The 12,169-nt window shown below is 47.7% G+C and overlaps 1 pseudogene; it reads right to left on the minus strand.

Moving 5' to 3' along the window:
* Window positions 1-9,527: 9,527 nt before the first annotated feature.
* On the minus strand, window positions 9,528-11,732 carry LOC132217298 (testis-expressed protein 101-like; annotated as a pseudogene).
* Between the last annotated feature and the right edge of the window lie 437 nt (window positions 11,733-12,169).

Here is a 12,169-nt window from a genome sequence, read left to right on the forward strand (position 1 = left end):
ATTGCTCCTAACTGCTTGCATGTCTGATTGCCCCTAACTGCTCTCCATCACCCCTAACTGCCTCTGCTTGCCTGACTGATGGCCGCTAACGACTGTGCCGATCTGCCTGATGCCCCTAACTGCCTTCTTGATTGCCCCAACCGCTCACCTGCCTGCCTGATTGCCCCTAACGCTTCTGCCTGCCTGCTTGATTGCCCGTAACTGCTCGCCTGCCTGCCTGATCGCCCATAATGGCCTTTGCCTCGGCCTCTGCCCTGGCGGCTTCGTCCAGATGGATATCTGGAATGACATCTGGAAGGTCTTTCAGCTGTCCGGTCTAATTAGGATATTTCGCTTTTATTATTATAGATAAGCAATGTTGGAAAATAATGAAAACAAAACAACAATCAAACTGCCCTGACCTGTTTGGCTCAGTAGATAGAGCATCAGTCTATGAACTGAAGGGTCCCAGGTTCAATTCCAGTCAAGGGCATGTACCTTGGTTGTGGGCACATCCCCAGTAGAGGCATGAAGGAGACCCCAATTGAACAATAAAATTGGGACTGCTAGCCCTCCCGCAGTCTCTCTCTGGTTAGCCAACCTCCTGTGACCCTCCCCAGACCCCAATCGATGTTTCTCATTGATGTTTCTAACTCTCCATTCATCTGTCTTCCTCTCTGTAAAAAATCAATAAACTATATATTTAACAACAACAACAATCCAATCAAACAAACTAATGTTAGGTGGCAACTGCATTCAGAATTCTTCAAAGGTATTTTACATGCATGGGCTAAGTCTGCCCTCTCAGTAATGGGAGGGGCAGGGGCACCCGTTCCCTCCCTCTCCCCCCAGTTTTATAGTCGTTAAGGTCAAGCCCCTGGAAGATAGTGGGGCTGGAGTCTCAGGATCAGGCCTCATTCCAAGGGATGGTGTTCTACTCAGGGAGCCTGTCCAAGAAGCACAGGCAGGGCTGGGTGGGGCAGAGATTATTCAAACAGAAATAGGCACATGCGTTGTAGAGAGGCGAGCTTCGCCACCAGTAATTTCAGTGATGCAGCTGAGAGAATTCATTCAAGTCAAAGACGCCTTGGCCACAAAGCCCTCTCTGGCTTCCATAGTTTTCCTCTTCAATCTATTCAAGCGCCAAAGTTAGTGCATGCTGAAACTCATGTTGTTACCCCGTGAATGTGGCTGGTTATTGGGCTTCTGAATGGTGTGAGGCAGATTATTAATGATAATAAGAAGACATCACCTGTGTTCATAGATGTGACATGGACTTAGATTTTTAGTGTTGAATCGGGTGAAGCAGAAGCTCCAGACACAACAAATCTGCAGTGTATAAAGAATTATGATCCTAGCTCTGGCCGGGTGTCTCAGTTGGTTGGAGGGTCAGCAAAAGGTTGTGGGTTCGATTCCATGTCAGGGCACATACTTATAGGTTGCTGGTTTGATCCCCAGTCAGGAGGTGTACGGGAGGCCACTGAGGGATGTTTTTCACTTTCTCTTCCTCACTCTCTTCTTCTCTGTTTAAAAATCAATAAAAACATACCCTAGGGTAAGGATTAAAGAAATTATAATCCCAAATCAGGCTTCTTTGTGGTCTGGTATGCTTCTCTGTCTCCTGGAACTCCAATTCCCACAAGAAATAAATGTCTCTGGGTAAATAATGTCACGGGACGTTACAACTGTCACAGACAAGCACCAGGCCATATGGATCTGGACACCCCTGGTGCTTAGCAGGGGCTCTGGACATGCAGGCGCTTTGTTGGGGTGGGCTGGCTTGAACAGAAACGTTGCCAGAATTACTGCAGAGCTCATGATGCCTAAGACTGTGAGGAGAACAATGCCTGCTTCATTTTTCAGTGGCATCCTGTGTTTTCCCGTTTACCTATGAAGGCAGCACGTATTATGATTGCACTCAACAGGACTCTTTATACTATTGGTGCTCTCTAAAAGAACCATATTCAGGGAAATGGAAATATTGCACAATGGATGGTAAGCATGCTGCTTTCCTCATGTGAGGAGCATGTGGGGGATTTCCATAATTGACTCCCAGGTGCAAGCCTCAATCATCTCCTCACCCAGCCCCCGGTGTTCCATTCACAGTCCCTTTCTCTTGCTAAGACTAACATAACCTCACCACAGCTAATTTTCACACCTTTTGTTCTGCTTTTCAGACCGAGCCCCATGTTCCTTCCCCTTTAACTATAAGAACAAATTGTATGACAGCTGCACCACTGACGGGAGTTTCCTTAAAAAGTCATGGTGCTCAGTCACTGCAAACTATGACAAGGATGGAGGTTGGAAGAACTGCTACAACTAGTAAGACAGGGTAAGAGCATCTGGGGAGGAGGAGAAAAGACAGGGAATAGTAGGGAAGGACAGCTGGTTAGAGAGATGGAGTCAGGTGATGCAGAGAGGACAAAGGAGACATGGAGGGGTGGGGGTAGAAGGAAGGGAACAGGAGGAAGGGGACAGGAGGAATTGCGAGAAGCAGAGGTTTAGACAGGAAAGAAAAGGCAGCAAAAATGAAAAGAGTAAAAGACAAAGACAGAATGCAAACAATGGAGAGAGGAGAGTTAGAAAAGGAAGAAGAAACAGAGTTTGCAGATAAGACATGGAAGGAAGGATTGGGGAGGATTAGGGGTAAGAGAAGATAGAGGGAGAGAAGGCAGGAGAGGAAGAGAGTACAATGCACAGTCTTTTGAGGGAGTGTGAGAGCCAGGGTAGCGCTGGGGGAGAGCAGGGAGAAACGGAGAAGAGAAATACTCCAGGGGACTGATTTGAAGAAAGCAATAGAACTCATTCACATTGACAGCAAGACCTTTTTTCATGTCTGTAGAGTGACCCTACCCACAGCCATGGATTCAGTCAAGCCTTTGAACCCAAAGCACAGAAAACCAGGACATCTCAAGCATGGAGGGCATACTCTGAGTGACAGAGGTGACATCCTTTCCCTGCAACTCGAGTCCCCCTCAACTGGCAATAAACCGCTTTCTCTGCAAGTGTGACTTTGTTGTCCTTTCCCGAAAGAAACCATCTTTCAGGTGGGGGGCTGACTGCTTGACCACCTGGATCACACAGGATCTTCACATCCGGCCCTCTCCTCCTCCAGACCCTGAAGCATCAGCACACATCATAGCTGTCCTTTCTGTGGGCTTGATTGATTGGCAAAGGTGTGGGGAGTCCGCTGGGGCAGGAGGGGCCCTGAGGCCAGAGAGGGCTGGTGCCTGCCATAGACAGTTTGTCTTTCCTGACTTCACTAAAACGTTATTTCTTTCTGGAGATATTCTCTGACTCCTCAAGTAGAAGGATCTCTGGTCATGTTCTCCCAGCCTTTCACTCTCTACATGCAACTCAACTGTCCATCTCCCTAGGGTACTCTAATCTTTGGGAATACAAGATAGGCTGTGTTGTGTGTCCTGGCATCGGCCCTAAGTGTAGAACCTGACACATACTTGGCCCTCAGACACTTTTCAAAAGGCATATGTTGTAGAAAAATTCTTTCAGTAAATAGTTGGGTGTGAATGAGACACAAATTCACAGGTCCCAGAAATAAAGGACCTAGAAGCCAGAGCCTGCCTGTGTTCTGGGGCTTGAGCAGCCCAGGGCGAGATATAACTGTGGCTATGGGAGCTTTTAGTCACTAGTGAAGTCACCACTCATGGCCTATATAATGTTGGGGTTAGTAATTGAGACTATCACTTAAAAAGGAGTCAACAAAAGGGCTATCCAGTTAAGGAAATTAGAAAATGTCTTGTGTTCCCAGAGAAGCAAGAAAGAAGTTTGTCACTGTAAATGGATTACAGTGGGGCCTAGACTTACAAGTTTAATTCGTTCTGAGACCCAGCTCATTAACTCAAATTACTCTGTCAATTCAATGCCAAAAATCAGCCCAGAGACAGCTGGTATCTCAAAAAACTCGTTAGTCGGGACACTTGTAAGTCAAGGCCCCACTGTATAAGGAAACATTTATTCAAGAACATATACTAAGTATCAGTAAGAACAGCAGATCTGTGCCATCTGTCCCACAACCCGTGCCCACCATGCCCACCACCCACCCCAGCTCTGTATGAGGAAAGTAACTATGAGTGGGCGGAGCCAAAAAGATAGGTTCCCCTTCTTCAGTCTCCCAGTCAAGGACTATAGGTAGCATCACTTCCAGCCTTACTCCACCCCACAGGTCCAGGTCTCAGATGGTAATTTCAGGGAGGTGTGATTGACAGGTTAGGGACTTTTCCCTCCACCCAGATGTCACTCATTGGTTCCAGGCTCCACCCAGCGATAACAAGCTCAGAATACTGGGCTCTCTGTCACTTTGGCCCCAGCCTGTTCGTAGTGAAGATTTTCCACGTTGGAAGAAGCAAGCCATGAAGGCCAGGGTCTACTAACCCCTGCCCAGTGCCCTGTGTGTAAAGCAGAGGAGGGCCTTCTGAGAAAAGCCCTCTACTGTCCTTGCCTCCAGTTCTCAAGCTGTGGCTCAGAGACACAGGTAAGAACAGAGCTTTGCCTGGCTGGTGTGGCTCAGAGGTTGAGTGGTGACCCATGCACCAGGAGGTCATCGGGTCCATTCCCAGTCAGGGCACATGCCTGGGTTTCAGATTCTATCCCCAGCAGAGGGATAGAACAAGAGGCAGCTGATCGATGTTGATGTTTCTCTCTCATCGATGTTCTATCTCTCTCCTTCTCCCTTCCTCTCCCCAACCCCCCAAAATCAATAAAAACAGGTTAAGAAGTGGGGTGGGAGGAGAGGGGGAGAAGGGTTCCTAATATAAGGTGACGAGAAAATTTAACTTTGGATGGTGGGCTCATGGTGCAATACACAGTTCTTGTAACATAGGAACCCACACCTAAAACCTATATGTCATGGTGACCAATGTCACCCCAATCAATTTAATAAATAAATATAAAAATATTTAAAAAAAGAACAGAGAGCTTCAATGTTCTTCCCTAGAAAGTGACTTTATTTGGAACAGAATGTGTGGAGGGAGTTCATGGAGAAGACCAATCTTGTTAACAACAGAGAGAGTGGTGGTCACCAATGCAGAGGAGCCGGGTGGCTCCATGACAAGCTAACCCCCAGGCTGGCTGTCGAACTTGGGAGAACTAGGGAAATTGACAGCTAATAGGAGTCCTCCTGGGATCAGAACTAACCTCCAATCCAGCCTCAGAAACAATCCCGGACTTAATTAAAAATAAATCTATCTTTATTGTTTAAAGTATTACAGATGTACATTTCCATCCCTCCCCCATTATCACCGCCTCTTCCCCACTCCTGTCCTCTGGCCTTCACCACACTATTGTCAGTGTCCTTGGGTTATGCATATCCTATATAATAAAAGCCTAATATGCTAAGTGTCAGGTCGACCGGTTGGCCGTTTTACCAATCAAAGCATAATATGTTAATGATATTGCTAAGGTGGCTCAAGTGCTCCCTATGACATGCACTGACTACCAGGGGCAGGCAGTCAATCGGTCAACCATCACTATGTTGTGCACTGACCACAAGGGGGCAGATGCTCTAACTGGTAGGTTAGCTTGCTGCTGGGATCTGGCCCATCCACACTGAGCGAGACGGGTCCGACACACCTTGGAGCTCTCCCACAGTCTCTCCCTGGTTAGCCAACCTCCTGTGTCCATCCCTGGACCCAATCATGCACCAGTGGGGGCCTGACCTGTGCCCTCTCTCAATCCAGGACCCCTCGGGGGATGTCAGAGAGCCTGTTTCGGCCCAATCCTGCAGGCCAGGCCAAGGGACCCCACTGGTGCACGAATTCGTGCATCAGGCCTCTAGTGTACATGTAAGTTCTTTGGTTGATCTCTTCCCTCCCTCCCTTCCCTCTGAGGATCCTCCATGAATCTGTATCTATTTCGTGTGTCAGTTTATTTTATTCATTAGATTCCACATATGAGTGAGCTTATGTGATACTTATTGTTCTTTGACTGACTTATTTCACTTAGTATACTACTCTCCAGGTTCCTCCATGCTGTCGCAAAGGGTAAGAGATTTTTCTTTTTTGTAGTTGCATCGTATTCAATGGTATTAATGTACCACAGCTTTTTTATCCACTCATCTACTGATGGGCACTTGGGCTGTTTCCAGATCTTAACTATTATAAATTGTGCTGCTATGAACAGGGGTGCATACATTCTTTCTGATTGGTGTTTTGGGTTTCTTAGGTTATATTCCTAGAAGTGGGATCACTGGGCAAATGGGTTTCTGTTTTTAATGTTTTGAGGAAACTGCATACTGCTTTCCACAGTGGCTGCACCTTTCTATATTCCCACCAGCAGTGTACTAGGGTTCTCTTTTTTCCACATCCTGGCCAGCACTTGTCATTTATTGATATGTTGATGGTAGCCATTCTGATAGGTGTGAGATGATACCTCATTGTCATTTTAATTTGCTGTTTTGAGAAGAAATAGAGAGAAACATAGGCATACAGAATTAAAATGGCAATAAATGAATACCTATCAATGGTAAGCTTAAATGTAAATGGATTAAATACCACAAACAAAAGACATATTGTAGCTGAATGGATACAAAAACATGAACCAACTATATGTGGTTTAAAAGAGACCCACCTCAGAACAAAAGATCCACATAAAATGAGAGGGGGAGAGAGAGAGAAACATCGATGTGAGAAACATTTATTCCCTCTTATACACACCCCCCTTGTGGTCAAACCCACCACCTGAGTAGGTGCCCTGTGTCCTTTTAGTGTATGGGATGATGCTCCACCAACTGAGAGACACTAAGCCAGGCAGGAAATTTCTGTGTTTTTTTTTTTTTAAATCCTCACCTGTGGAGTGATGATACTTTTATCATTGATTTTTAGACAGAGTGGATGATAGGGGGTGAGGGGTGAAGAGAGAGAGAGAAATATTGATGTGAGAGCAACACAATTGGTTGCCTCCTATGTGCGCCTCAACTGGGAGCAGGGATCAAACCTGCCCAGGTATGTACCCTTGACCAGGAATCAAATCCTGGATCTTCTGGTGTGCAGAACAATGATCTAACCTCTGAACAATGCAGGCCAGGACAGAAATTTCTGTTTTTAAAAAATACGTTTTTATTTTAGAGAGGAAAGGAGAGGGAGAGAAACATTAATGATGAGAATCATTGATTAGCTGCCTCCTTCATGCATCCCCCCCACACTGGGGATGGAGCCCACAACCCTGGCATGTGCCCTGGCTGGGAATGGAACCTGGTTCATAGGTCGACACTCAACCACTGAGCCACGCAATTTGGGCTGGTTTTAACAAGAGAACCATTCTCCTGAATAATGACGTTGATCGGGAAGTGAGCATACACAGACCTATTCCATATAATAAAGAGGTAATATGCAAATTAACTCTCAGGCCCTCAAATATGGCTGCCTATGACCAGGCCAGCAGGGGTGGTTAGTTAGGGACAACCAAGTGACTGAACAAGCAGGCTGTGTCGGGCGACCAGGCTGCCAGGAGGTTTAGTGAGGGATGACCAAACGACTGAACAAGCAGGCTGCGTGGGGCAACTAGGCTGGCAGGTGAGCCATGTGGTGCGACAAGACTGGCGTTGGGGGGGTGCAGTTAGGGGAGACCAGGCAGGCTGAGGAGGGTTAGTTGGGGGTGAGCAGGCCAGCAGGGGGGACATTTGGGGGCAAGCAGGTCGGCGGGGGAAGGGGAGGCCATAAGAGGCTACCAGGCCAGTTAGGGGTGGCCAGGCCAGCAGAGGCAGGGGTGCAGTTGGGGGCAACCAGGCCTGCAGAGGGGGATATTTGGGTGCAACCAGGCCAGCAGAGGGGTCAGTAAGGGGTGACCAGGCCGGCATGGAGGGTGCAGTTGGGGTGACCTGGCCGGCAGCTGGGCCAGTTAGGGGCGATCAGGCCAGCACGCAGAGCCAGTGAGGAGTGATAAGGCTGGCAGGTGGGGCAGTTACGGGTGACTAGAGAGGCAGGCAAGTGGGCGATTAGTAGCCAATGGTCCAGGATTGTGAGCGGGATGTCCAACTGCTGGTTTATGCCCGATCCTTGGGATTGGGCCTAAACTGGCAGTCGGACATCCACCAAGGGGTCCCAGATTGGAGAGGGTGGAGGCTTGACTGAGGGGACCCCCTGTGTACGAATTTTGTGTACCAGGCCTCTAGTCTTGTAATGAAAGCCCAGTGTAAGACCCTTGATCATGTTCTGTACATGATGCAGATAGTGTGAATGGTGGACAATCTTTACATCCCCACCATTTGTCAACCCAGAACCTCTTTTCTTTCCAGGGAGACTGAGTTCTATGTTGATGTGTTTGAAGTCCATCTTCAGGGTGCCTCTGCACCCCTTTGGAGTATTATCAATATTTTCAGGAATGGTGATAGTCTGATTGCTGAGAATGATCTTATTCTCACAGGAAATGCAGTAAAGAGCTCAAAGTCTTTTACAACAAGATAGTTTAGGTATTCTTGAGCAACCCTATATAATAAAAGGGTAATATGTGTGTGTGTGTGGGGGGGGTAGTTAGGGGTGACCAGGTCAGCAGGGAGGGCAGTTAGGGGCAATCAGGCCAGCATGTAGAGGCAGTGAGGGGCGATCAGGCTGGAGGAGTGGGGGGCAGTTATTGACCAAATGGTAGAACGACTGGTAGCTATGACATGCACAGGGCAGGCAGGCAGGCTAGTGGTTAGGGGCAATCAGGTAGGCAGGCAGGTGAGCGGTTAGGAGCCAGCAGTCCTGGAATGCGAGAGGGATGTCCGACTGCTGGTTTAGGATGACAGTTGGAAATCCCCTGAGGGATCCCAGATTGCGAGAGTGTACAGTCCGGGCTGAGGGCCCTCTACACCCGTGCACGAATTTTGTGCACCAGGCCTCTAGTAAGTAAATAAATAAATAAGCATGAGAATCTAAAAATATCACCACCTCTCCAGAGCTTCAGGCCCAGCCCCCTCCTAAATTTCCTCTGTCCACTGAAGAGGCATTAAGTAGGTGGCAGATAAGGGATGGTATTATGTAAAGTCGGCAAGGAACAGGTAGAACATAGGGAAATGGGACCCATGATAATTGAAGAATCTGGAGTCTGATTTTTCTCATTCTTCCATACTTCCCAGAAAAATACTAGAACCCCAAACAGCCTACTTTGGCATTAAGATTAGGCTGGCAGTGCTCCGGAGGAGATCAATGATAGTCTTTTGTTCTGCTCCCAAGAGACGGTAGCCTATTAAGTGAGTGGAAAACCAGACTTAGGTCAAAATATCACAGCTCTGGTCTTAGTTCTGCCCATAGCTATGTAAAGTGAGAAACTCACTCAAGTTTTCCAAATCTGTGATTCCCTTTCTGCCAAAGTTGTGGGTTAGAAGAGATAAATTTTAAGGCTCTCTCAGCACTAAAATTCACTTTGAGTCTGGGGGCACATACAAAGCAGAGCAGAAACTTTATTAGAAATGTCAAACACATCCATAGGAACTCTCTGTTCTTCAAGTCTCCACCTGCTCATCAACTCATGACCAGCAGTTGGAGGGTCCCAGTCCAAAGAGGTGTCCTATAACTCAGGACAGATGTCTCCATAGGAACATTGTGGAGCGATTATAGCAATAGCAGAGGCAATAGCCCAAACCTCCCAATGGAAATGGGAAGCCAGGTGGTGACCACATTTCCAACCTTTCGGAATTGAATGAGAGATTGGTATGGACACATTTCCTTTACCCACTTGGGTCCAATTGTGAATATCCCAAACATCAGCCCACAGTGAGGTACAGATGTACAGCCTTTGACCTCCAAAGTTGAGTCGATGTCTGTACGTAGTGCTCGGGAAGTATGTCTTAGCGCTGCGGCTGATGCAATGGTGTGAGCACACTCCACCATGACATGCTTCCTCAGCACACCAGGAAGTAGCAACGCCCGCCTGAATGAACTCCTAGAGCCACGTGCACAGTACCCCAGCCTTTCAGCTATTGGTCGCCTGTGGCAACGTGTCTCCCTCTGATTGGTCCCCTCATGCTATATATACCCCTGTAGTTCCACAATAAAACGGATCTGCGTCACTGAACCTGGTCTCCGGAGTCGTGCATGCAGAGGCCCTAGCATGTTGGGGCTCCGTTGTCCTCACCTCCGAGGGATCCCCTGCTTCAGATGTCTCCTATAAAACAAGGAAGGATGGGGAGACACACAGATGTTTTAGAAAACCAGAGAGGAATCCAGTCCCTCCTCATTCCTGGATCCCTTAGGGTCAGAACCTCTTGGGATCCACTCAGATGTCTAGTTTTCCAGTCTCTGAAACCATCAGATGTTGAGTTTACCTCCAGCAACCTGAACTTTTCCTTGATAGGTGTATCAATGGGATAGGGAAGAGAAGGCGCACTCGAACAGGCCTCAAGAGCTAAACAGGTTGGACAGTGGAAGGTTGTTGACATATTGGGAACTGGAGGGGGAAAGAGAGAAACAATTTAAGAGTATGTCCTGCTTTTGGAGTCCTCTCCTTGCTGCCTTCCCCAAGTCTTTCGTGTTGATACCACTCTAACCAAGGCCTATTACTGCCACCTCCCCACTCTTTCCCAACTGATTTTCTTGGCTGTCAGAACCCCAACCAACATGACTTTCAAACTCTGTGCTTAGTTCCATCTAGGATCATTGTCTAGAAGGAGAAAGATGTAAATAATTCAATACAACTTAGTAGGCACGGTGTCTTAGGTAAAAGAGCAAAAAATTAAAGGAAGACCCAAGTACCTAAAAGAATTTGGTGTTTTCAGGGAGCGGATATCTGAGTTGAGATGATGAATAGAGCTTAGCTTTATGAAAATGGGGGGTTTGATGGGATAGCAAAAGAAACAATAAGGACAAAGGCCTGGAGCGGTGAGCCAACTTGGTGAATGTGGGGAAGTGTAAGAAATTGCAGTGTTGATATTCAACTGTGAGGCACTGGTAGGGCTGGACTGGCTGTTATAACCATGTCCATTCTGATTGGCCAGTAGCACCTCCATTGTCAACTATTTTGAATACCAACCTCAGGTAGAACACAATAGGAAGAGAAGGAAGTGAGCTGAAAAGATAGGCCAAACGGGGGAAGCAGTCTATGATCAGTGTCACCCTGTTCAGAGATCTTCAGGGACATCTTGTTTAAGGACACAAATCCCAAGGTATATCCCAGCCTTCACTGATATCCCTCTCTTCCGAGCAGCGTTGAGACTCCAAGGTAACAATTGAGAAAAAGAAAGACAAGCTGAAAGTCTGAGGTCCTTTTGTGTGTGGCCTGCTTGGGTCTAAGCCACCTACGAACACAAAAAAGAGGTGTTGGGTGGGTAGGTACGTGAGATGCCAGGGGCTCACTGTGGAGAGCATACAATTGTGTAACCACTACGCTGGACCCCAGAAATGAATACAAAACGATGCTGAATGCAAACCACATTGGAAATTACACAAAGAATGATAAGCCCGGGGGTGGGGGGTGGGGGGTGGGGAGAAAAGAACAAGGAGGAGGAAGACCTACACTGCCATCTGGGGTTGACAGCCTTTCTGTCTCCCCTCCCGAGGTACCTGGATCACCTCTGGATTCCATATCTCAGGGATGTTCTCTCTGCTGTCGCAGAAGGAGTGCTCACCATAGCTGCTGTAGGAAACCATCTTTATGCCAGGCGGTGGGGAGTGCTGGACTAACGTTATGGCGGAGCTGCACCTTTCTGTGGCCAGAAGTGCCATCTTGGCCCTTGTTAGGAGCGCAGAGAGAAGGAAGGGGGCCAGCGGGCCTCACCTTTGGCCCTGGGGAGAGGGGAACTGCACTGACCAGGATGCCATCACCTTCCTCCCACTCAACGGGACCACCCCTTATTGTTTTACCGTATTTGACCATCACCTGGGATTCCTGGCACAGCGCCCCATTGTCACAAGTCTGAACTCTCAGTCCCGATGGGCTGAACCCCCAGCAGCAAGTTAACATACCAGTCAGAGCATCTGACCACTGGTGGCCACATCATAGAGAGGGTATGCATATCATTTTCATATTATGTTTTGATTGGTTGACTGGACGACTGGACACTTAGCATATTAGGCTTTTATTATGTAGGGTGGTGAACTGTTAGTACTTCCACTAGGACTGTGTGAGATTCTTTGAGGTCAAGTTCTTACCACAATGTTGGGCACTGTGTTAATTTTACAGCTTGCACCTGGTGGGTGTTGCACAGTGGTTGAGCATGGACTTATGAAAAAGGTGGTCATGGTTAGATTCCGGGTCA

Source organism: Myotis daubentonii, chromosome 15, assembly GCF_963259705.1.
Source record: "Myotis daubentonii chromosome 15, mMyoDau2.1, whole genome shotgun sequence".
NCBI lineage: Eukaryota > Metazoa > Chordata > Mammalia > Chiroptera > Vespertilionidae > Myotis > Myotis daubentonii.